The sequence below is a fragment of the Kogia breviceps genome, chromosome 15, assembly GCF_026419965.1.
Source record: "Kogia breviceps isolate mKogBre1 chromosome 15, mKogBre1 haplotype 1, whole genome shotgun sequence".
Lineage (NCBI taxonomy): Eukaryota > Metazoa > Chordata > Mammalia > Artiodactyla > Physeteridae > Kogia > Kogia breviceps.
The window spans coordinates 11321696-11346467 of NC_081324.1; the positions used below are offsets into that span (position 1 = coordinate 11321696).

At 37.1% G+C, this 24772-nt stretch overlaps 1 pseudogene; it reads right to left on the reverse strand.

Moving 5' to 3' along the window:
• Positions 1-5782: 5782 nt before the first annotated feature.
• The window catches only part of LOC131742769 (tyrosine--tRNA ligase, mitochondrial-like), a 109649-nt pseudogene continuing 90659 nt past the window's right edge, over positions 5783-24772 (reverse strand).

Below are 24772 nucleotides of genomic sequence, written 5' to 3' on the forward strand. Positions count from 1 at the left end.
GTAAAGCAGCTGAACGGAGAAAATGCTTTGGTTTTCAATGACCCTTCCTCAGAGACATCATTTGTGACGGAACAACCGTGGCTTGTTTCAAAACGTAGCCTACACACTTAGTGGAAAAGAGCCAAGAGACCTGGATCTTAGTCAGGATGTGGGACTGCCCTGGTGCACATACTGTCTGCTTGGATGACGGCTTGTGGTGCATCCTGACTCTTTCCTGAGATAAGTGACTGAATTTGGGAAATAAGCATTTTTCAAGCCACTTATTAAAGAGAAATCACCACGTTTGCACCTATCCTCAGCCACGCCCATCTTGGACAGTGCCAGTACCATGAGAGTATGCTGCCTGCTATAGGTTCAAAAGTAGAGGGCACTAGAGGAAGAACCGTTCGTTTCTCAACGTCCCACATTTATTCACAACGCTCTAATAAAGTAGGCTTATTTTTAGGAGACTGGTTCTAAGTGCTTACTTCTGAAGGCCTGCATTACTGAGTTAGAGATAAACTGAAAAAGCTATACTCATTATCTATTATTCCCCTACTCTAGATTACTCAGTGGGCAGCCCAAATAGCCTCTAGTCATTATCACTTAATGATCAAAGTAACTCTAAATGATGGGAATAAGCATTAAATGCCTGCAAAGATGATATTAGGTAAAGCAACGGAAACGCATGAGAGTTTAGTAACAAAGCCAGGATTTGAACACAGGCTTGTTAGACTTTAGGCCCCTATTTTCATTACTATTCTTCTGAAGCCCCTTTTTCTATTCTCATACACAATTTCTCATATACCTAGAATGATGAATAAAGAGTTAGTCATACTTGTTACAAATAACTAAACCTTGTATCATGAAATAAACACTTGTTGCAATATACTAATAATTTTTATTTTTAATATTGGTATATGGTTCTACATACAGGTGATTTCTAAGACAGAGGTAAAATTAAATAGTTACTTATTTGTATTTCATATTTTACAGATGTTTTTAAAGACAATATTGAGTGTATCAAACTCTCTGATAATCTAGAGTCAACTGTTCCTCAGGCTGGTTTACTCCTATAGGAGCTGACTTGAACCCCATGATTTCTAGGGTACCTATATATGCTTTTTATCTAACTAGTAAGCTATTCATTGCTATTCTCAGTGAGTATCCTGTATGTCTCCCCCTCTTCTTTGTTCCTCCTAATTGCCTACAGTCTGAGATCTTGTATAATCTTGATTGTTAGACTTGTGTATAAACTGAGATAAAACAATATATGTGTGAAGATCTGAGAGGCTCTTCTGTTAGTAAAATAGAAGAGAGTTGTATTTTTCATTGAGAGTTAGCAGTATTGACTTGAAGACTTCTATTTTGACTTCTTCCAAATATTTGTTAGTGATGTAGAGAAGTTATAGAGAATTGAGAGAAATGCAAGTAAATTGCAAAGGAAAGATGTGGAAAGAAACTGTTGGCACATTCAAGTATTTATGCAATTCTAGAAATCCGCAGAAGCAACCTCCCATTAATGAGGAAAGTACACTACACAAAATTTAAGACTTGATTATACCACCATGATTCTAAGGAAAGAATAACAAAGTATTTCTGTCGAACGTCAGTCTAATACAGTAGTCAGAGTCTGGTTCTGCAGGAGGAAAGGGGAGGCTCTCTACTCTAGAAAAATATCTCTCCGTCAGCTTCTGCCACTTGACATTCCTTTCCTGTATTTTCTTTTTTTTTTTTTTTTTTTTTTTTTTTTTTTTTTTTTGCGGTATGCGGGCCTCTCACTGTTGTGGCCTCTCTCCCGTTGCGGAGCACAGGCTCCGGACGCACAGGCTCAGCGGCCATGGCTCACGGGCTTAGTTGCTCCGCGGCATGTGGGATCCTCCCGGACCAGGGCACGAACCCGTGTCTCCTGCATCCGCAGGCGGATTCTCAACCACTGCGCCACCAGGGAAGCCCCCTTTCCTGTATTTTCTTAAAATGGAGAAAACATTAAGCTCACTTTTCAGAATGTGGAATATTATTTGAGGGCATATATACCCAAATGTAGAAACCATCTGAATTTACTGGCCTCCTACAAAGACATGACCTACCTACTGTCTACCTTTATGTGATGAGAAGACCCAAGAAGGCCTTAATACAGAAAACCGTGTTCTCTTCCCTCTCCGCTCCCGAAGAAAAGGGAGAGATAAGCTGACCCAAGACTACCATCCTAAGAAAGATATTTTTGGCTATGTTTTTCTCCGTTTGAACACTTAAGTATACTGACAATTCCTTCAGGTTCCAAGATGGTGCAGGCAACCAGAGGACTGTACTTTTTCAGAATTGAGATTTAAACCTTAAGGGAAATAGTGGTCCACGTAGGCCTCCAACCTACAAGCATGTACCTCAAGCTGCTCACTAGAATTTGGTACCTACCTAGTTGACAAAAAAATACATGTTGATCCTCACTCACTCTTGTTCCTTTCATAAAGCTCCCCTGATGATTTCATTGTTAGAGAGGCCAATTGGCAGGACAGGACTTGAGAACCCATTCAACCTTTAAGCAATATCTTTAAGCATATAATAACATATTCAAACCCCAACCTTGCTTCAAAAACCTCTCAATGTGCATATGAATTGCTTTACTGAGTATCCACTATTGTGCTAGTAAAAATAATGATAGAGAACCACGGGTGCCCTTTCAAAGTCAAAACCTGTTACTTTAACTACAACTGTAGGAGGAGGGGAGAAGTTACCAAAGCACAGACATCCAGGCCAGGTGTTCTCTGTGGAAGCAGCTGCTGCATAGTGATTCACAGTTTGCAAAGGCAGATTTCTCAGCGACAAAGAAAGAAGCCTGAGTTCACCCATGGCCAAGAAAGTTTCCCATTCATCCAAACAATTCTGTGAATAGGGGAACAGAGACAGTGTCTTCTCTGATCCAAAAGGCTACAAGGAAAAACCAAGCTTATCTGAGATGGCAAAAGAGACGTGAAGAGGGAAAGAGGTACTCCTGGGACTGCTGCAAACTGGCGTTAAGATCTAGCATGAGTTATTTCAATTCTCTCCCTCTCAGTTCCCTAATACATAAAATGAGACCATTAGATAAATCATTTCAGCTTTTAGATTTTACGATTCTAAGCAAAATACAATGTGAAGAAATACCTGAAGATCTTTAATATTTAATAAATTATATCCTCCCGTGCAATGTCCACGTAATAAGAAAGGTGACACGTATTCAGTGTCCTTGGACAGATAGATAACGGCAAGAAAGGAGACAACTGCTCCAAATCCAAGGATTATACTTTTGAAGAACATGAATAAATTTTTTCACTGGGAGAACTAAATTACTAAGAGAAAAAACATAAGTACAGAAACAAAGCAAAAATAAACCACAGTGCCAGGTCTCCACAGAAACTCTGGAGAGTAAACATATATGCCACAAGCATCACGCTGAGGGGAAAAGAAATGTGTTATAAGTATACGTTTTGCTAGAATTTAAAAGAATTTTTAAAATTCTAGCCACTATGTGTTAGATAGTAGTACTCTCTAAAAATTATCATTGCATCAGGATTATTATTTAATGGCATTGTCCATTGTTTCATTGAGATTCCTGATTCCTGAGCATCATACAGTCCTAGAAATGGAAGAACATTCAACGACATAGTCCACTCCACCTGAGACTTAGCATGCCTACCAACAGGCTATCTTATGTCCCCTCTTTTTTTAACTGTATGGGTCATGCATGATACTCATGTATGGTCCAAGTATGAGGTAGTGATTTACCTAAAACAGGAAGCAAGAGATGGGATGCTACCCAAAAAAATCCCAGTCTCACATTTTGTAATGAAACTTTTATAAGCATGAGAGATGGAAATTCCCTAAAAGACAAAAAAGGGCATTTAAACCATGTCCCTCTCCCGCAAAATGAAACTCTCAGAAGATCACTTCACATTCATGAGACATGCCTGTCCCAGATGGAGACGCCTCTGAGGAGACCTACTACATCCTCCGCAGGTCAGCCAGGCACCCGTGTGAGGCAGCTCTCCCATTGCATGCTAGAGACAAATGCTTTTAAATTATTTTAAAATAAGAAGACAAAACAGTTTAACCCCAAAATAGATTAAAGTTAATAGAACAGATGAAAGACCAATGCTAACCAATTTCACTTCTTATCAGACAAGAAAAGGGAGATAAACTGCAATGAAAGACGTGTTTAGACACAAACGCTAAGCAACTCATTTGTTCTGATTCTCAAGCCATGCTCTCTACCAGCTCAAGATGTGGATTCTTTTCCATGATACCCTAAATCAATTTTAAAGGAACACAGAAAAAATTTATAAAATGTACATAATAATTTGCCCTGTTTCTCCTTTACAGAGTAATTTCTCATATCCATTTAGGGCTTATAGTAATAAGTTATAGGTATTTTCCTTCTTTGTGTTTTATCATTTTGAATCTTCTTATATTCTTTCTTTTACTTGATGAATAATCACTGAAGAGTGACCATGTGCTCATAGTACTAGATACTAGATAAATAAACTTAAATAAGACATTGCCCCAGTTAGTTTTATAGTGGCAGAGACAAACGTAAATAAAAATTTCACTAAATTGTTAAGTGTGCAATGGTACAAGTATAATACTGTAAAATTAAGCAATGCAAAGGAATGACTAGGCATTGATGTCTATGGGAGGAGTGCAGGTCAGAAAACCATTGGGGGTAGTTACACTGGAGATGCATATGAAGATGAATTAGGTGTGGTGGTAAAGCACTCTAGGCAGGCAATACATTAGTTCTAATATTTATTACAGTTACTAATTAGACTTACTGACTTTGATATGAAAGTTCTCTCTTTGTAATACTTAACAACTGAAATAAGTAAATTTTGTTTTCCTCTGATCCCTGAATTGTTTGTTTCTTCCTCTCCTTTTGAAACTCCAATTACATATACATTAACTAGCTTGATACTGCCCCGCAACTGAGACTACTGTCTTTTTGTTTGTTTTCTTTATATTATTCAGTTTGAATAACATATCAATTTGCCTTCAAATTCTTGGAACCTTTAACTTGTTGTGTCCAAGTTGCTGTTAATTTCAACAGATGGATCTTGTAGTTCAGTAATTTCCACTGGATACTTTCCTTCTTTTAAGGCGATGAATAAAGTTAACTATACTGAAACAGGCTAGGGACTGCAAAACTGAATTAGAAACTTCTGAAAAGTCAAGTACTGATTTTCGTTCTTTTCTCTGAAAAGAAATGATTTCTACTGTAATTTCTAATGACAACTATGGTTTCATCCCATACTCTTCTTCTTTTTAAGAAGAACTATATTTACTTCCTAAATGATGAAAAAATCAGACATTTACGTTTCCAAATACTAGATTTTGCATTCCTAATATGGACACTAGAGGCACTGCTGATTTCAGAACAACAATAAAACACTCCTGAGATCAGTGACATACAAACCTGATAAAAAGAATCCACAATCCCTTAAACTACCTATTTGTCATTGTTTCTCCTCAAGTCCAAAAAATAGAGCAAGAAGGATAGGAGAGGAAACACAGCATTTAATTTTTTCATGAAGTATAACTTAAAAGAAAAAAGATTAACCCAGGAAATTATGGTTTTCTATGGAAATAAAATACTCCATCATCACATAAACAACTTATTTATTAACCAACCTGCATAAATAATGAAATTACTTACGGTGTGAAGCCGAGAGTATACTCCAGTCTCTGTTGTCCTGATTTGCATAAGCAGAGGTATAAGTTCTTTCTTAATCTCGAGAATGAATGATGGCTGTTTGAACCACAGGATTTTTCATCAGAGCTGAAGCCATTTATGGTGTAAAGATCCCTTTTCCATCATTAAGAATGAAAGTCCATTATTAAGAACATGTGGTCCAACAACTAAAACACTCTCAGGATTTGTTACTTGTCTGTGATAAATACCGACTCCACCTTCTGCTATCCAATACCCTCGGGGACCATCTGGAAAGGCATTTGCGTTGCAGCATGTATCCAGGACACTTGTCCCAAGGTTAAGAACTTATTCGGAAAATGAACTTTCTTTAAACAACTCTTTTAACTCTTGATCAAACGTGACCTCCAGTGCATTTATGCTACTATAACAAAGGGCTTGTGTACACTTTTTAGCAGAACCCAGCCCTTCTTGTCCATGAACGAGCTTTGCTACTTCCGCGGCAAGTCGTTTCTGAGGACGCCGATTTCCTGGCTCTTTGACCCGAAGCTGCACTATGTGGTCAATCTGTGCAAGGGGCAGAAAAGTGAGGCGCTTTTACTTTTCTACCCAATTACCTTGCTTCCTGACCAAGAACTGATACAATTCAAAAGGAGGTGTCTTTACTCTGTTCAGCCAAACAGCACTGCCAGCAGACTTCCCAGTTTGGATCCGGGTGTACCTGTAATTAGGGGAACAGTGATTCCACACCTGTCTTCTCCAGTCAACTTGTGGATGAAGTCGTACCAGGACATGATATTGCCCAGCTGACCAGATTAACCCAGCTGGGCTCGAACAGGCAGCAGAGGTCACAGGCCTAGAGCACCCGGTGTGAAACCTCGTCCAAACTCCGGGCCTCGGGATTCTCGCCCCGCGTCCGGAAGCTCCTGCGCAAGCGTCAGGCTCCGCCCCCCGCCCCCACCCCCAGTTGCTTGGGGCCGCCGCGGGAAGCTGCCGCAGGCCCGCGCGTCAGCGAAGAGTTGCTGGTGAGGAGCAGACAAGGTTTGGAGCCTTCGGTGCAGGGCGCTCGCTGCTTCCCACGCGCTTGGCAGCCGGCGCCTGGCGCGCGCCTAGCTTCAGGCTGCTTGGGTGTCCCGGGCGGCACACCACGGCACCGGACCCCCCAGCGCAGTCACTTGGTAGCCCCTTCGCTACAAGTGAAAGGGGCCCAGCAGCGCCAGCAGATGCCCCACAAGAAGCAACAAGTCGGCCATGGGTCGAGGCCGCGGTGGATAGTCTGGAGAAAGCTGCCCGCCTTCCACAGTGGAAGAGCGCAGGGAGTTCTAGCTTTGCCCCCCTCTAGGGGAGGAACTTCTAAAACAGACCCCGAGCCTCCTACACCGCCAGCCACTCCTGAGTATCAGAGTGGGCCTCACGCAGCCGCAGGGGCAAACCTTCTGAAGGGCCTGGAGCACAGACCGAACCACCTGCCTGAGATAAAAGACTGCAACGTGGGCGCCGCCATCTTGGTGCAGGCCCGAGTGGAATGCTGGGATTTGGAGGGTCCAGCTACAAACTTCAGTACCCATTACACTTGGTAAGTTTTAATAAACTATATTAGAAGTATAGAAAATTGTACAGTTGTGTTGGTATGTATGTGTATACTATATAAAACTGTTAGACCTGAACGGTCTCCAAGGGATCCCAGCTCGCCCAAGAACTGCCAAGAGTCGAGAGTCATTGTAACATGCAAGAGGTTTATTAGGAGCTGGTGCACCGGGGTTCCTTGGTCCTCACGCAGGAGGCCGAAGAGGAACCCGTAAACGCGGAATCACACACATTTTATAGGTTTCATTATGCAAAGTGTGGATATATCGAGGGTTTTTCTCTGATTGGTTTGTTTGTTCCGGACGGACCGGAGTGGGAACTTGGCTCTAGTTTCTTGATTGGTTAGCTATTGGATGCCTAGTTTACATTTTCGTGTTTTGTGGTTTATTTACTTATAGGGCGGGTATATTTGGAATTTCACAATGATTGGGTAAACGGGGCGACCTTTAAACTCATTGGCTGGGGCGACCTTTAAACTCATTGGCTTAGGCATTCTTGCCCCCGCCGTACTTGTTTGCTCGCGGTTAGGGCATGTCTCAGACATGTCCTGTTTTCCAGGCCTTTTTCTCGGAACGGTTTCTGCCCAGAGGGACATTCCAGTATCTTATCTATACCCGCCAGCCGGAAAGCCTAGAAAGTTTTGGGGTATCGATAGGGAAGTAGGGGTGTGAGTATAGTTGAGGCCCTACAAAACCACCACAATCAAGATAGCAAACATTTCTATCACCCTCAAAAGCTTCTTTCTACTCATATAATATATATATATATTTTTTTTTCTGACTTCTTTCAGTTAGAATAACCATTTTGAGATGCATCCATATTTGTCAGAAGTTTGTGGCACCCTTTTTTTAATTTGGTATAAATATACCACAGTTAGTTCATTTATTCATCTGATGATAGACATCCTGTTTCCAGTTTTGGACTACTGGAAATAAAGGTGTTATGAACTTTGATGTACACATAAATTCCATTTATTTTGGGTTAGTACCATAGAGTGATAGTATGTGTATGTCTAACTTTATAAGTGCAGTAGCTATCAAGTAATGTGGCTGTACCACTTGTATTTCCACCAGCGGTATATGAGAGTTCAAGGTTGTCCACATCCTTGACAACAAAAAGCATGGTAGGAGTTTTTAAAATTAATTTTAGCAACTCTCATCTGTTTGTGGTGCTATCTCATTGAGATTTTAATCCGTAATTTGTCTCATAAGTAATAATACTGTGCATTTTTTCATGTGTTTATTACATATCTTATTTTGTGAAGTATCTGAGGTATTGCCAATGGTTTAATACCATGGTTTGTGGTCTTATTATTGAATCATAAGAGATCTTTATATATGCTGTATGCACATTCTTGATCTATGTCTTACAAATACTTTCTCCTAATCTGTGGCTTGCTTTTTCATTTTCATGGTAATGTCTTTAAGAAAGCAATGGATCTCATGTTCATGAAGTCAAATTTACAGATATGTATAATTATCTATCTATATAGATCCGTAGATATATATTATGGTTTGTATTATTTGTGTTCTGGGAAAACTTTGCCTACATCAAATTTTTAATGATTTTATTCTAAGAATTTTACAGTTTCTTATTAAACATTTAGATCTATAATCCGTTTTGAGTTAACATTTGAGAATGGTGTGAAATAATGGTCAGTTTTAAGGAATATATGGTATCCAGTTGTTCCAGCATAATTTGTTGAAAATAATATAATTTTCTATTGAGTTGCCTTGAAACCTTTATCAGCAATCAACTGGCCAGACTTCTGGAATCAATTTGAAGAGGGTCAGAGTTACAGAGTGTTGTCCCCACCCTTAATAGAAGAAACTGAAATCAGTAACTTCTTCTAAACCATCAGAGGGGTTGGTGGAGAAAGAATAGGTTGATTACAAAGGAGAATTTTTAGGGTTATGGAACCATCCTGTATGAAACTGGATTACTGGGTATATGACTATATGCATTTGTTAAAACCCATAGAGAGTGGACTTTACTGTATGCACATTTAAAGTATCAGCCAATTTGTCAAGGGATCCTAGCATGGAATACAGATGGTGGTGACGTGTAAATATAAACATATTACAACTATATGATATGACTTCAGTGAAGGGAGTGAGGGAGAAAAAAGGAACTAACCTAAGTAACTTTGGAAACAATGTTTTAAATGAATATTGTAAGGCTACTGGCAAGGGAACCATATATAAACAGTGTACATTAATTATTAAATTGATTTCCCACAAGTATGGGTTAGCAATTTTGAAACTACTTTACATGTATTCTAGGGAAGACCAAATAAGTAAATAGATTAAATAGATTAAACGGATGATAGTAGCCAGGTTTCTTACTGTCAGATAAAAAAGTTAAAAATAATTGAGAGAGGAGGTCTACAATAAGCCCTGTGGTGCTGGATTAGCATGGGGTACACTTTAGACGTGTACATGTGTATGGCTTTGTGTACACACATGTATTTCTTAGTTCTGTCCACTGAGAGAGGCTACAAATGATGGCACCTCAGTAGCAATGAGAACACCCAGCACTCGGCTCTTGGTTTCCAGACACAATTATCCAGTAAGTGTAGCCAAAGTACTTTAAGAAAATGACTGATTCTAGCCTGAGGCTGGAAAGCTACGAGAAGATTAGGGAGCTGTTGTAGTGCCAGAAAGGAAGTGGAAAAGGAACGGAACGGGAGGGGAGGGGTGGAAACAGGAGCCAATTAAAACAACTCCCAATAGCCACAGCTGGAAAAATTTGAGCAATAAATAAATGAGAATATCTTATTACAACCCCAAATATAAAATAAGTATACATGCATTCATATTGATATAAATAAATGGTTAACTGAATAAATAAATGGGAAGAAGGAACAAATACTTCTTCCTGAAGAATTCCAAGTAATACGTGTGGACAGTTCCTCTGAAGGAGGTAGAACTTAGTTCCAGTCTTCTTGGGTATGGACTGGAATTAACAACTGCCTTGCAAAATGTTGAGTGTCATGAGGGAAAATAAAAACTTTACACCAGAGGAGCCTGGAAGACACCAGCTAAACCAAGTGATCAAGGTTAACATCACCAGTCATAAGTCATGTTGATATTATGTACCTCCTGGTATCATGCAGTGAGAAGTTGTATCAGTTAGGATTCTCCAGAGAAATAGTAACTATAGTAGGTAGGTAGGTTGATAGACACATAGATAATAGATAGTTAGATAGATTTATTTTAAGGAATTGGCTCATGTAATTGTTGGGATTGGCAACCTGAAATTTGTAGGGCAAGTTGGAAGGCAGGATTTGATTCTGCAGCCCTAAGGCCAAATTCCTTCTTTTCTAGGAAATCTCAGGTTTTGCTCTTAAAGCTCTTAACTGATTAGATGATGCCCACCCACACTTTTTTACTTAACATCATTTTATTTTAGATGTTTATCATACCTAAAGTATGAGGGGTTTTACTCACCTGTTTTTCCCCTATTGCCACTCTACTCTTCAGGCACGATATTGGCAAAGCAGTTTCTCTATGAGGATAATATGCTCCTAGCTCTGAGAGCGGGGAGGAAAACATTCTCAAACTTTTCAAAATATTATCCTGTTAGAGTTAGTAGCATTCCCTTTTGGGTGGAAAAAAACACATATGCATAAAGAAAGACAAATAATTACATGCCCACATGCACACAGAAATTACCTCTGGATATTAAATATTAAAGATGAATTCTATTTTTATGTGTATCAGTTTTCTACCTTGCTATTTAAAAGCCCCAGATATTTATTTTTAATAATTTTCCATAGGAAAAACAATTCTTAGGTTCCTCCCTTCGAAATGTAGTTCTGTTATTTTCAGAGAATTTTTCATCCAGAGGAACTCAAAGATCTTTTACAGAGCTGTGTTGAAAGCTTTGTAATTGTTTTAGAATTGATTGCTATATGAAATAGGTTTATGTGTTCTGACAGTGTGTTAATACAATAAAAGTAATTTTTAGTAGCAAAGGAGTTACAGTTTTTCATTGGTTGTAATGAGGTTTTTTTTTTCCACTTTTCATTGCTGTCTCTTTGTAGATAAAATGGGATTTCATAAGCTCTTGTTTTTCAACATTGGTTTCTAAAAATTGTTTTTCATCAGCATGCCTTGTTCAAGGCTAAATACAGCTCAGAGGTAAATACATCCAGAAAAGCCTTAAAAAGATTTATTGTGTTGTGCTCAATGGGAAATATTGTTACCGTAAAAATACATTGTAAGTTGTAACATTGCATGTTTGTTTACCAGGATACTTTAAAGTAAATGTAACAGCCTTGTTTTCCAAAACAGATAAGCTGCTTTTCCTCTGGTATCTTTGCAATATTTTCAAACCCTATTTTATCATAAGTAGACTATTTCAAATTTATGTTTATCATTCAAATGTAAACTATGTAGTTGGGATTATTCATCCTCTAGTACTAGAAATGTTTTTATTGGTTTTATATGAACTACACAGTTCCCATTTTCCATGACTGGGTATCACTGTTTTCTTCCTCACTTTTAAGTACTATTTGTGAAATTTTATAGATATACAGATGTGCACATCAGGAGAAATTAGTGGAAACCGACCTCTGATAAAGGCCACTAGTAGTGGCTTATCAAAGCCACTTTGTACAGTTGGCCCTCTGTATCTGCTGGTTCCACATCCTCCTATACAATCAACCCAAGTGGATCAATGGTTTGAATCTCTGGATGTGAAACCCACGAATATGGAGGGCTGACTGTAATCCATACATTTTATATGAGGGACTTACCCATCAGAGGATTTTGATATCTGTGGAGGGGTGGGCAGGGGGGAGGTCCTGAAAGCTGCACTTATAAACCCAGACGTAGGAACAGCTTTGGAGTGGAACCGATCTGTGTAATGAAGACTTTCCATGCAAAGTTGCTTTCCCAATGGAAAATGGTAAAGAAATGGGAAGTCTTGTGTGGCAGCCAAGACCTCCTAAATATTTAGCAATTGGTGAAATAAAAGCTAGCACAGGGCAGGCCTGGACAGGATAAATGTCTCAAGTTCAATTCCCTACTCCATATCTGCTGACGTGAGCAAGACATATTCCTCTGTAGGCCTCTGCTTTCTGGTCTAGTCCTGGACACTGGCTAGCTCAAGGATTTTCACCACAGGCAGGGGAGAGAAACCTACTAGGACTGCCCTATTCATTCAGCAGTCACTGAAGGGCCAGTCAGTAGGTATATAGTTTTGAACAAAATCATATACGGCCCTTGTCTAACAGATCCTATAGTCTAGTGAGGTATATAAATAATTAATAATTAATAATAGCGTGTTTGTTTATTAATAATACAATAACCATTAATGTGATTAATATTAATAATCATTATTGTTGTTTTACATAGCTAATCTGTATTGAGTTATTTTCCAGAAAAATTTCAAAAGACTTTAATTTATCCAGTTCTCACATAAATCTGTGGTTAAATACCATCGTTATCTTCACCTCACAGAACATCTGGGGCACATGAATTTCCAGTAGCATTGCCAATTTCCTGTAGCTGGTGAACTGGAATTTAAACCCAGCATAACTCACATTACGTTTCAATGAGTAAATAACTAATGTACAGTTAATAGCTTAAAATTAGCTCTAAACAGGAAATGAATCTGGTGCAGTGAAAGGGGGTTACAGAGATGACTTGTTCAGCATGTATTAGTTAACCAGAGAAAGCCCCTCTGAAACTTGAAGGCTGAGAAGGGAGAAGCCAAATGAAGAATAGAGGGAGGGTTGCTTAAGGGATAACAGATGAAAAGATTCAGAGGCAGGAAAAAATACTGCCTGTGAGAGTAATTGAAATGAGGTATTTGGCTGTGAGAAAGTATGCATGAGAAAGGATAATTAGATTGACTCCAAATTGGGCAGGTAGGCTGGTCCTGGGACCAGTTTCCTTTACACTCACCAAAGCCCTTCCAACCTACACTGAAAACTCATTAGACATGCTGTACTGATGTAAGTGCATTACTCATTTGAATCATGTGGAAGAAAAATAAAATTTGAATCCAATTCACCCTTGAAGTATATAATTCCTAAGGTTGTTTCAAACCTTAGAAGCCTTGAGTTTTGGGAAACTCAAATGTTTTCAAAATAATTTACTGATTTTATATATGTTCTAGGAAAATATGATCATATCTCACATCAAATGGCTACTCATATGCATCAACTGCTCCCCCTAAATACATTTAGCTTATTCCTAAATCCATATTTTTAATATGCTTTCATTCATCCAGATATACTTATTAGTGCCTACCTTGGGCCAAACACTACAAATCCTAGGGTTACAAACATGAGCAAGATAGGTTTCATTGTTACTGTACTGGAGTTTATAAGCTAATGGAGCAACAGAAAGTTAAATACATAACTAAAATAAAATACAATAGGAGAAGTAAAGTATCGGGAGCACATAACAGGAGGGGGACAGAGATAGAGATTGCCAGAGAGAAGTAATATCTAAGTTGAGATATGAAGAAAGTGGAAGTTAGAGAAAAGGTTTGGGAACAATAGTAATTTAGCTCAGGCATTGGCAAACAGAATCTAGCCTACACCCTGGTTTTTTTTAAATAACTTTTTTTTTTTTTAAATAACTTTTTATTGAGATACATTTATGGCCATTCATTTCCTTTTGTCTGTGGCTGCTTTGATGCTACCATGGTAGACTTGAGTAGTTGCAACAGTGACTGTATGACTCACAAAACCTAACATATTTACTGTCTGTCCCTTTATAGGAAACGTTTGCTAATCCCTGGTTATAAAGCCAGTAGAGAGTTCTATCTGTGGATATTGATAATGGGAGGAAAATGTTGGCTTGAAGATGTAGTTTTGTGACTTAGCAGCAGCACGTGCATGGTTATTGAAACCATGAAAATGAATGAGATTCACTTATTCGTGCCTAGGGAGATCATGTGTAGATGAGGGTCTTGGATAAATCCTAACATAGAGCAACATTTGAGAGTTAGGTGGAGGAAGATGAGACTGTGAAGAAAATCAGGAGAATGTATTGACTTTGAAGACAAGGGCACAGACTGTTTCGAAAGGCATGGCTGACAATGTTGAATGTTCAGTGTGCAGGGTGTTTATTAAGGAGTGCTTATAGGATCCTCCAACTTTGGAAAAGAAAGGAAAGGAACATTATTGGGTGGAAAGAGAAGGAGAGCTATAATGTAGCCTTAATGACGTCCTTGGCTGATTGCATAGGGAGATCTGGAGCTAGAACAACAATCCTACAATGATCAATCCCTGGGTCTGTGTTGCCCTGGTAAACGTGGAACCTTGGTGAGGATGCTCTCTGCAGCTGAGGCTGCTTCTGGAAGGATTTTCAGCTGGAAACTGGCAACAGCACACACAGCACATTAAAATCAAGTCCTTCCTAGAAGGAGAATATGGAAATCATTGTGCATGTACTTAAGTTTGTAGATATGTTGAGATAAAGTTTAGGGACTTGCTTTCTTTAATGTTTTTTTGTTTTTGTTTTTGTTTTTCCTGAAAAAGAATAGGTAACAGAATCCTTCTAACTGAATAACCTTTAAACTTGAAGGGCAATAGTTGGAAATATTCACATAGCAATGACAATCACTATTTCTGTATCATCTCCAGCATCTGATTCCTGAATTTGAAGCCTGGTTTTTGTACTTACTGTATAATCTTGGTCAACTTACTTCTCTGAGACCTAGTTCTTTCCTCTATACAATAGGGGCATCATAATGCTCACCTTAAAGTGTTATAATAAAGAGAGAATGAGTTAACATGTGCAAAGAACTTAGAACACCTCCTGGTATGTACTAAATGCTTAATATGTATTATTATTCTTAATTTTACTAACCTATTACTATTGTCCATAATGCTGTACACTGTTTTTAAATTAATAGCACTATTAATAATAATCATTCTTTAATTGTCAGAAACTGTGGTACATGACATACAACTCAGTTATATTTCATATAAATCACAGATTATTCATACTAGGTAAGCACAGTTATATTCATTTTCAAGAGGAGAAAACTGAGGCTCAGGGAGGCTAAGCTGGCAGCTTAGAAACAGTGGAGCTGAAGCTTGAATGCAGTATGCCAGACGTTCAGTAGATCAAAGGTATCTAAATATCAATGCACTAGCGCTGGAAAACTACAAAATGTCTCCTTCTTCCCATTCATAACACACAATAAACAATGTATTTGTTTCACAAGAATAAACAATATACTTATTCCTGGGAAGAGGAAAGCAATGAATTTGATTCAGGTTGTTACCAACTTTCTAAATGTGTGATAGGATAGCTCAAATGTTGATGAACCAAACTATTATGGCTTTGCATGACATTAAAGTTGTACTACATTCCTTTTCACAAAAATAATTTGAAGAATTGATGTGTTGTATGTAATATACATTCATTCAACAACCTTTGTAAGAACCACTATGCACAGGCACCATTCTAAGTGTTTGGGAAACTAAGATAAATAAGCCAAAGGGCTGGCCCTTAACTATGCAGTAGTTTAGGAGAAGGAACAGAAAAGAGTTGTCTAAAAAAGAAGAAGAACAAGTATTGTGATCAGTGCATTAAAATCACATATAAAATGCAGAGGAGCCATGATGCAGAAACTAACTTACTTTAGATGATGGGTCAGGTCAAGCTTACTGGGTAAATTTTTTAAAAAGAGAGAAAGCAGTACTCACGGCTAGCTGCATTTTGGTGAATGATGTTTTTAGAACTAGCTTGGTTCTTGTGTGGACTTGCAGTACTCAGACTTCATCTGTGGGAAATTTGTAGTATTTTCTGGGAGCCTTCTTCCAGAGGCGTTTGTGTGTCCTGCCTGTCACATTGGTCAAACCCCAGAAATCAGGTTATGAGCATGTACCTTTCAGCACCATCCCTAATAGTGAAAAATTGGAAACCTTCTGATATAATCACATAGAAGGTTATAATGAAGTCATCAAAAATAGTAAGTTTAAAATAATGATAGACTCTACGTACTGACATGGAAATACAGAAGGGCATATTTTAAGTAGGAAAAAAAAGCAATTCTCAGAAAATCAAAGAAAATAAAATGATTTTATTTAATGATTTCATTTATATATTCATATGTGTGTATGTCTATAAAATTCAGTGTAAATGTAAGTGAATGCAAATATTGTTTGTGTGATAGTCAAACCACAGAAAGAGGTTGGAATAATATACACCAAGTTTTTATGACTGGTTTCCTCCAGTGTGGAGAGTGGCTTTAAGAGACAAGGAAAGAGAAAGGATTCTAAAATATTTTACATCATTTTAATTTTTTGAAAATTATAAGTAATTAAAGTATGATTCATATATTAATTATAAATACTTTAAAATATTTATTATCTTTCGTATATGTCTGGTACATAGTAGATATTCAGCAAATATTTATTAAATGAATTTTAAAATGCAATGTTTATAACATGTATACCATCTATATATGTTAGTAATTTTTTTTTTTTTTTTTCTGTACGCGGGCCTCTCACTGTTGTGGCTTCTCGCGTTGCGGAGCACAGACTCCGGACGCGCAGGCTCAGCGGCCATGGCTCACGGGCCCAGCCGCTCCGTGGCATGTGGGATCCTCCCGGACCGGGGCACGAACCCGCGTCCCCCGCGTCGGCAGGCGGACTCTCAACCACTGCGCCACCAGGGAAGGCCTGTTACTAATATTTGATGATTGTCTGACCTGGCTCCTCTTAGAGTTACTAGGTCAAATTGAATCTGGTAAAATTTTATTCAACACTATTAAGAGAGGAAAACTTGGGATAAAATTTGATATGTCCGAACAGTATAACTTAGGATTTGGAGCTCAGTTTGACATGGCAAACAAGTCCAGTGTAAAATCCTGTTCCTGACATTTACTCTTTATGCAATCCTATACAAATAATTTAATTTCTCTTTATTTGAAGTTATTTCTTCTGTAAAAAAGACAATAACTAACATACACTTTATAAGGTTTTCATGGGAAGGATGCTTATCTACATAAGCTCTTCATAGAACCACTGATGCTTTGCAGATGCTTAATAGCCACTAATGAATGAATGTTTAGAAGGGCCCCCCATATCCACACACCCTCTTTTCTAAAAATCAACCTATAACATTTCCTTCTCAGCTATTATGCTTTTTCTTAGTTCTTAAAACAATTGGTAGTAAATTTAACAATATTAGCAAAATAATTTCGCAAAATGTAGACTAGCATCTAATAGACCCTGTTTGATTCCTGTAATGTAATTTGGTGGAGTGCTTATTCTGTTTCATCACAACATGAAATATTCAAGGGAAAACAAACTATTGTTCTTGTTCTCAGTCTCTATTCGCTGGTGTCATTTATAATATGCTGATGAATGGTTTTTGAAAGCACTAACTTAAAAGAAGACAATTTTCAAAGAACTTTTGTTTCTTCAATTATAAACATTTAATAAAACCTCTTAATAAATTCAATGGAAATTTGTATAATTATGAATAATTGGAGTTACAATTAAACCCACAATCTGATAACTCAAAAGCTAATATCTAAGAAACAAGGCCAGTTTTATATGTGCAATAAAATTATATGCATAATTTTAAAGGTTGATGTACTCTTAAAATATATCTAAGTATACTAAATGATATAGTACATTTTAACAGTGAAAAATATTTCTGAGCTAATTCAGAGACTGGCTAATTATTAATTACCAGTTCAAAGAAATATAGACTTGAAGCTATGATATTTTCTCTATTCCTAATAATCAGAAATAAATACAGATTTTTTATAGCAGGTTATCCAAAATGATTAATTCATTTTGTTTCCAATCAAAGAAAATAATTCTACTGGGAAAAATATTAAATCATACAGGTCAAATAAAGGAGAGAATCACAGAAACCCAGAATGGTTTTGTAAATTCAAGTATAAGTAAAACAATTTTACTGGCCAAGGGTAGATGGGCAGGTGGTATGTGGGGACTCATATTTCTAGTCTACTGGTTTTGAAGCTGTGAAGTGGTGTCTATGTATTATTTTTCATCGCATATCCATAATTTACTGGAAACATTTTAGAAAAATTTATGGTCACTATCTTGTTACTTTTGTAGGTGAATATTTACGTTTCTGTCTCCTTCAGGCATCTAACACTGCAAATCCAAGTCTCTCGGGTGAATCAAAAATAAGCCAGCAAAAGACACTTCTAGAACAATATCCAAGTGTTAATTGGTGGTATCTTAGCTTAGGGTTCTTAGTAAATAATATTTGGTCCTGAGATTTTAGTTTTTATAGGAACCAAGAGAATGATTTGCCTAGATACAAAAGATTTTTATTAAAATAGCAATATTAATTTCACATTTGTTAGGCATAGGGTAAATAGCTTTACATATAGCACCATATATACTATTTAAAATGGGCAAATTAGGAATATTCAGGGTTTATATTCCATTTACATATCATATTTCTGGCTTATACTTAAAAATATACAAAGGGAATTATGGATGTAGTCCAGTAGTAAATGGATATTTTTAAATTATCTGCAGGTATTTAGAAGGTTAATTATTACCATTCTTTCTGCAGGCTTCTAGAAATATAAATTAAATGTTATTAAATAATATATTTCCTTTAATTTTCAACTGTTACTGTGGGATAGAAATTCCAGTATCATTTACTCCCTTGTTAGGTCTTGAAGGTGATAGGAATCAAAAGAATGGAATGATAATTCCAGAAAAAAATCTATTCCCAAAATGAAAAAAAAAAGTATATGAAAATTCAAAATTGAGATAATAAAGTATGTGGGAATAATTTTATCAAGGCTGGACTTGACTTAATTTTCCAAATTTCTATGTATATACTCATATTTCCTTCTTAGGAAAACTTTCCTTAATGAGACTATAATATGAGAAGTTCTCCAACACCACTGAAGAGTAACAAAATAAGTATAATCAGCAGATACTGGGAACCACAAAGAGAATACTCAAAGAGGAAAAAAAGAGACAGCAGTTAATAACATTAGCTCACAATTATTTTCAGATTTTTAAAACAAACCGGAAGTATAGTACTTATAATAAATAAGGACTATGCAATGTTTAGGAGTATAGGAAAAAAGATAAATTGAAAAATGTCTCTGATTTAGTAGATGCAAATAAAATGTATTTATGCTGTCATTTAATTAAAAGTCAGATTTCCGAGGATAATCTTTATAGAGCTATATGATTTGGTTCCTCCCTTCATATCTTTATATTGTAAGAAGAGCTTCATTAACTTCATTAACTACAAGGTTAGAGGCATGCAATAATTTATTGAAGAATCCACATATTTCTACAACATCGTTTCAGGGTATTCCCTGTAAATATTGTTTTATTTAATGTGTGCAGTAGTGCCCTTCACTTAAAAATTTTCTGAGCACATGAAACATAAAAGATATTAGCATTTTAAATATTTCAATAGACAAAAATGAAAATTGTATAGTATTTGAAACTCAGCAGTTGGAGTTGGTTTTGTCGTGAACATTTTCTGCAGCACTTAGGTATGTGACTACCAATGGCTACAATCTTTGTTGCAACAGCAAAATGAAAAGAAAAAGCAGAGTTCTAAAAATGGGGCTCCCACAGCTGAAGATTCTCAGCTCTTCCAACCCCTTCCACATCACAGTAGTTTGCTAATATTTCTGAAAATAAGAGCTGCCAAAGGCTGAACAACATAGGGGAATAATTTCATGAAAGATGTTTGTGATTATCACCTCAAAAAGGCATAATTTATAAAGCACTCACTTTAAAAGCACACAAAACACACTTTCCTTACCTTCCAACAGTTTAATGTCTGCTACGGAATTTATTAGATATATGAACAAACAAAAGTCTGTTAAAAAATGAGAAAGTCTGAGAAAGGAAACTTGCAGTGAGTAAGACTAGCAGAGGGAAACACACAGACTGAGTTAGTGAGTAGAGTTTTTAAATATTGAGAGAAAAAAAGGCAGAGAAAATAAAGGCCTGCTAACAAATAGGCAGGGACATAAAAATCAATGGGCCTTTCTTTGATAATGGGTTCTATGTGGCTGTTTTTTAAAGAGAAAAGTGAAGAAAAGAAATCTGGGAGATTGGGAAATCATGACAGTCTGGTTAAAGTCGTTATTGATGAAATGTACGTGAGAGGATGCTGGGTACGGGCATTGAAGAAATGGCTCACTAATATTTGGGAAGAGCGTCTAATGAGGTACTATTAGGATGAATCATCATCCTGTTCCAATTCATCCTTCTTAATGACACAGAAGAAGTGAATAATACATGATTGAACATTGTATAGGAATTGAGTTTGCAGTTACTGCTGGAAATATTGCAAATAGAAAAGAACTATAGAGCCAATGCATTCGATAAATGGAAATATACTGATAGATATATAAGCCAAAATAAGACTCTCTTTGCCAAACCAATTAAGCAGCCAAGAATATTAATGGAAGAAGAAGAAAAGCAAATATAACGCCTCATTGATATTGGCATATAATCTGTTAACTAGTAATGTACACATTTTCTTTATTCTTAGAATCTTACATAGAGTAGATCCCTTACAGACAATACATGCAGATCAACTGATATCAGAATGATGTTGCCTCTGCAGACTGGCTCTCTAGACCAGAGAAACACAGGTCCAGTCCTCAGGTCTACAGATTTGTATCATATTCTTAGCTGCTATTAAAGTATCAAATTAACTAATCAAGGAAACCCTAGTTCTATATTCTAAAGCTAAGGTTTAGCTAGCTTTAGTAGTATGAGGAGGAAGAGACATTACCTAAAGAAAACTTTGCACATGACCCTCCAGAAATGGGGAAAATTAGAGAAAATGATAGCAAGGGAGTTAACAAATGACAGTTTCAAGACAGGAAGTGATAACCTGTGCCAGATGATACAGAAAGGTCAAATGAAAGGGGAGAGAAATGTTGCTATTGAATTTGGCAATTAGGATGTCATCTATGAGAACTGACAGATAGTTATTTGTGCAGTGGCTGGAGCACAGTCTGGATAACTGTGATGGATGAGTGGTTGTTAAGAAAATAGAAAGAGCAGATCTAAACTATTTTCCCAAGAAAGTGAGTCGCAATGAGAAAAAGGGAAATAGGGTGGTAACAGGAGAAAAGTATAAAGGATAAAAAAAAATAATGTTTTAAAATGAGAGATCTTTGCTGAAAGTAAAGAGTTAGTAGAGGGATAAAGGACCTTGTTATTGAACTCCTAATTTTTCATGGCTCAGTTCAAAAGCCTCCTCCCTTGTAAGCTTTCTGATTGCTCACCTGACTCCACACCTGGCCAATTTAGATTATTTATTTATCTTTTTTTGTTGTGCCTTCTCTGCCAGTGCATACTACCTCGTCCACACGTCAACGGTACTGCTCTCTGTAGTATTCTAATATTTTTTTCTCTACTCCGCTAGATTGATTTTCTTTAAAGTAGCAATTATGACTACATCCTCAGTTTCTATCAGAGTGGATGCTACATCATTTAATTAATAAAGTTGTGTTAATGAATGAATAAACAAGTGCAGAGTTGATATAGTTTTCTAAACCATACAGTACTCTTAGCTAATACTTAATCTCAGAACAAGAGTACAGATTCTGGCATAACCAATAACAAGAAATAAGTTAAAGAGGCAATAGGGCATAAGATCAGAAAAATAAGACAGAAAATGTGAATTTGAGACAAGACTAAGAAGGGAACCACAGTGATGAGTAATCTAAAACAAACCACCAAAAATGTTAGTGTATGGAACACTGAAAATCAAGGATCTGGAAGATAGACACTAATTCACAAGGAGAACTTTTGAAATTCTGAGACTTCAATTCCTTCTTACATCAAAACTCTCTAAGTACACAAAGGAATGGTTCATAGGCCAACAATTGATATAATTTCACATTCAGTTTAAAGAACTAAAAGAAATGTGCTGCTTTAAATATTGCTATAAGTTGAAAGAGGAGTAGGGATGTATTGAGAACCTCTTTCCAGTGGTTTAAAAGGAGAGAGTTGGAGGAAAAGTCCTATGGAGAACATAAATGGGAGAAGCTTTTATTTGAAAAGACAAAGTTAGTAACATTAGGAACAAAAAAGAAATCTCCAAAGTGGTTAAGATCAAGATTTTAATAATGGACTTAGTGTAAGATCTTGTGATCCTTTTCATCCTATTTCATGTTAAATAGTTGGCAAGGAGAATATTAAGATCTTTGCTGCCATCAGAATGCTTGACAGACTGTAGAGTCTTTAATGTGACATGTTTATGGCCCTAAAGTCATGTGCAGTCTGGCTTCAAGCTTTTCGGCTTTCATCATATTCATGGTGCAGTAGAGATGATTTGAAAATTAATGGTGCCAGAGGACAGATCAGCCATACCACCAGTTGAGCTGATGATCAAGACTCATCCACAGTTGAGGGAAATACACGATCCACTCATGAAAGAGTTTTCCTAACACACTTATTTGAACTATCAGCAAAAAAGTTGAGGTCATAACTCTTGTTGGTCACTGTGGATAACACTAAAAATAATATGACCAAAAAATTGTAGGTATGTGATGTATATGAACAAAGACCTTAGAACTTTGACCTTTAGCTCCAATTACCATTTGCAACAAACTAGGTGTCTTAGGTCAGACTGCTATAACCAATTACAATAGACTGGGTGGCTTATAAACAACAGAACTTTTATTTCTCACACTTCTGGAGGCTGGAAATCTGAGATCAGCGTGCCAGCATGTTTTGTTTCTGGTGAGGCCTTCATCTGGGTTGCAGACTGCCCACTTCTCCTTATATCCTCTCATGGAGGAAGGGGAAAGAGAGCTCTCTGGAGTCTTTTTTATAGGGCATTAATCCCATTCATGAAGGTTCCAGCCTCATGACCTAATCAACTCCCAAAGGCCCCACCTCCTAATACCATCACGTTGTGGGTTGGGATTACAATATATGCATTTTGAAGAGACACAGACGTTCAGTCCATAACACTCGGTATCCTCGATGTTAAGAAATACTCAAATGAAAATGTGTTTATCTAGTAAGTAATGAAGACTTCAAAAGAAAATTTCATTTATTAAAATTATTACGTCTTTTCAATTCTAACAATGAATAACGTTCTCTTCCTTTCCCTATATTTTAACAAAAAGTTATCCCTTGCATTTTCATTAGCAATTAACTCCTAACTATGACGTACTATGTATTATGTTGGCTTGCGTTTTTTAATATAGTCCTGAAATTACTAGAATCTACATGATAAAATAATAAGATTCCATGTGGTATGGAATTTTTGAGGTGATAGGAGTGTATGTAAGCCATACTTTTAATGGGACTCTTCTTTTATTAAGTCCACATCCTATACCACTTGAAGAGGGAAAACTTTGCCTGAAGATAGGAGCCTAGACCACAGGACCGCTCAGGATACTTTCCAGTTACCATCTGTGTTTTTATGATCGAAAAAAAAAAAAAATACTGAGAACTTCAGGGTAACTGGAAAACATACAGGACAACAGGAAGGAAAAAAATTACACACAATCAGGCCCTCAGCATAACTTAAGACAGAATGCTCAGTCTTTAAGTAACTGTACATAAAAAAAGAAAATTTCCTTAATCTTAGCATTTGCTCTCTCTTGCTCAATCCCATCCCCACCTCATTGCCAGGCTTTGCTGTGAAGAAAGACAAATGGAGAAAAACTGTATGGAAGATAGAAGAGGGAAGATATTGACAGGGCAAGGAGTGATCTAAAACCACTGCCAGAAATGCTAAATCTGCCCCAAGTCTGAACATACAAAACCAAGTGACCAAGTGAAATAAAATATAGTCAAAGGGAAGGTGTTTAAAAGTACACATGGTTTGGGAATTCCCTGGTGGTCCAATGGTTAGGGCTCTGTGCTTCCATTGCAGGGGGCAGGGGTTTGATCCCTGGTCAGGGAACTGTAAGATCCCCTAAGCCGTGCAGCACAGCCAAAAAAATTTTTTTAAAAAAAAAGGACACATAGTTTGAAAGGGTATCTTCAAAACACTTAGTTCTAGAGGAGACAAAAGCAGGAAGGAGGAAGCCCCTTTTTAAAAATTGGATAAAAAAGAGTCAGGGTGTGGAGAAAAGGGAACCCTCTTGCACTGCTGGTGGGAATGTAAATTGATACAGCCACTATGGAGAACAGTATGGAGGTTCCTTAAAAAACTTAAAATAGAACAACCATATGACTCAGCAATCCCACTACTGGGTATATACCCTGAGAAAACCATAATTCAGAAAAATACATGTACTGCAACGTTCATTGTAGCACTATTTACAATAGCCAGGACATGGAAGCAACTTAAGTGTCCATCAACAGATGAATGGATAAAGAAGATGTGGCACATATATACAATGGAATATTATCAGCCATAAAAAGAAAGGAAACTATTTGTAGTGAGGTGGATGGACCTGGAGTCTGTCATACAGAGTGAAGTAAGTCAGAAGGGGAAAAACAAATACCACATGCTAACACATATATATGTAATCTAAGGGGAAAAAAATGTCATGAAGAGCCTAGGGTAGGACGGGAATAAAGACACAGACCTACTAGAGCATGGA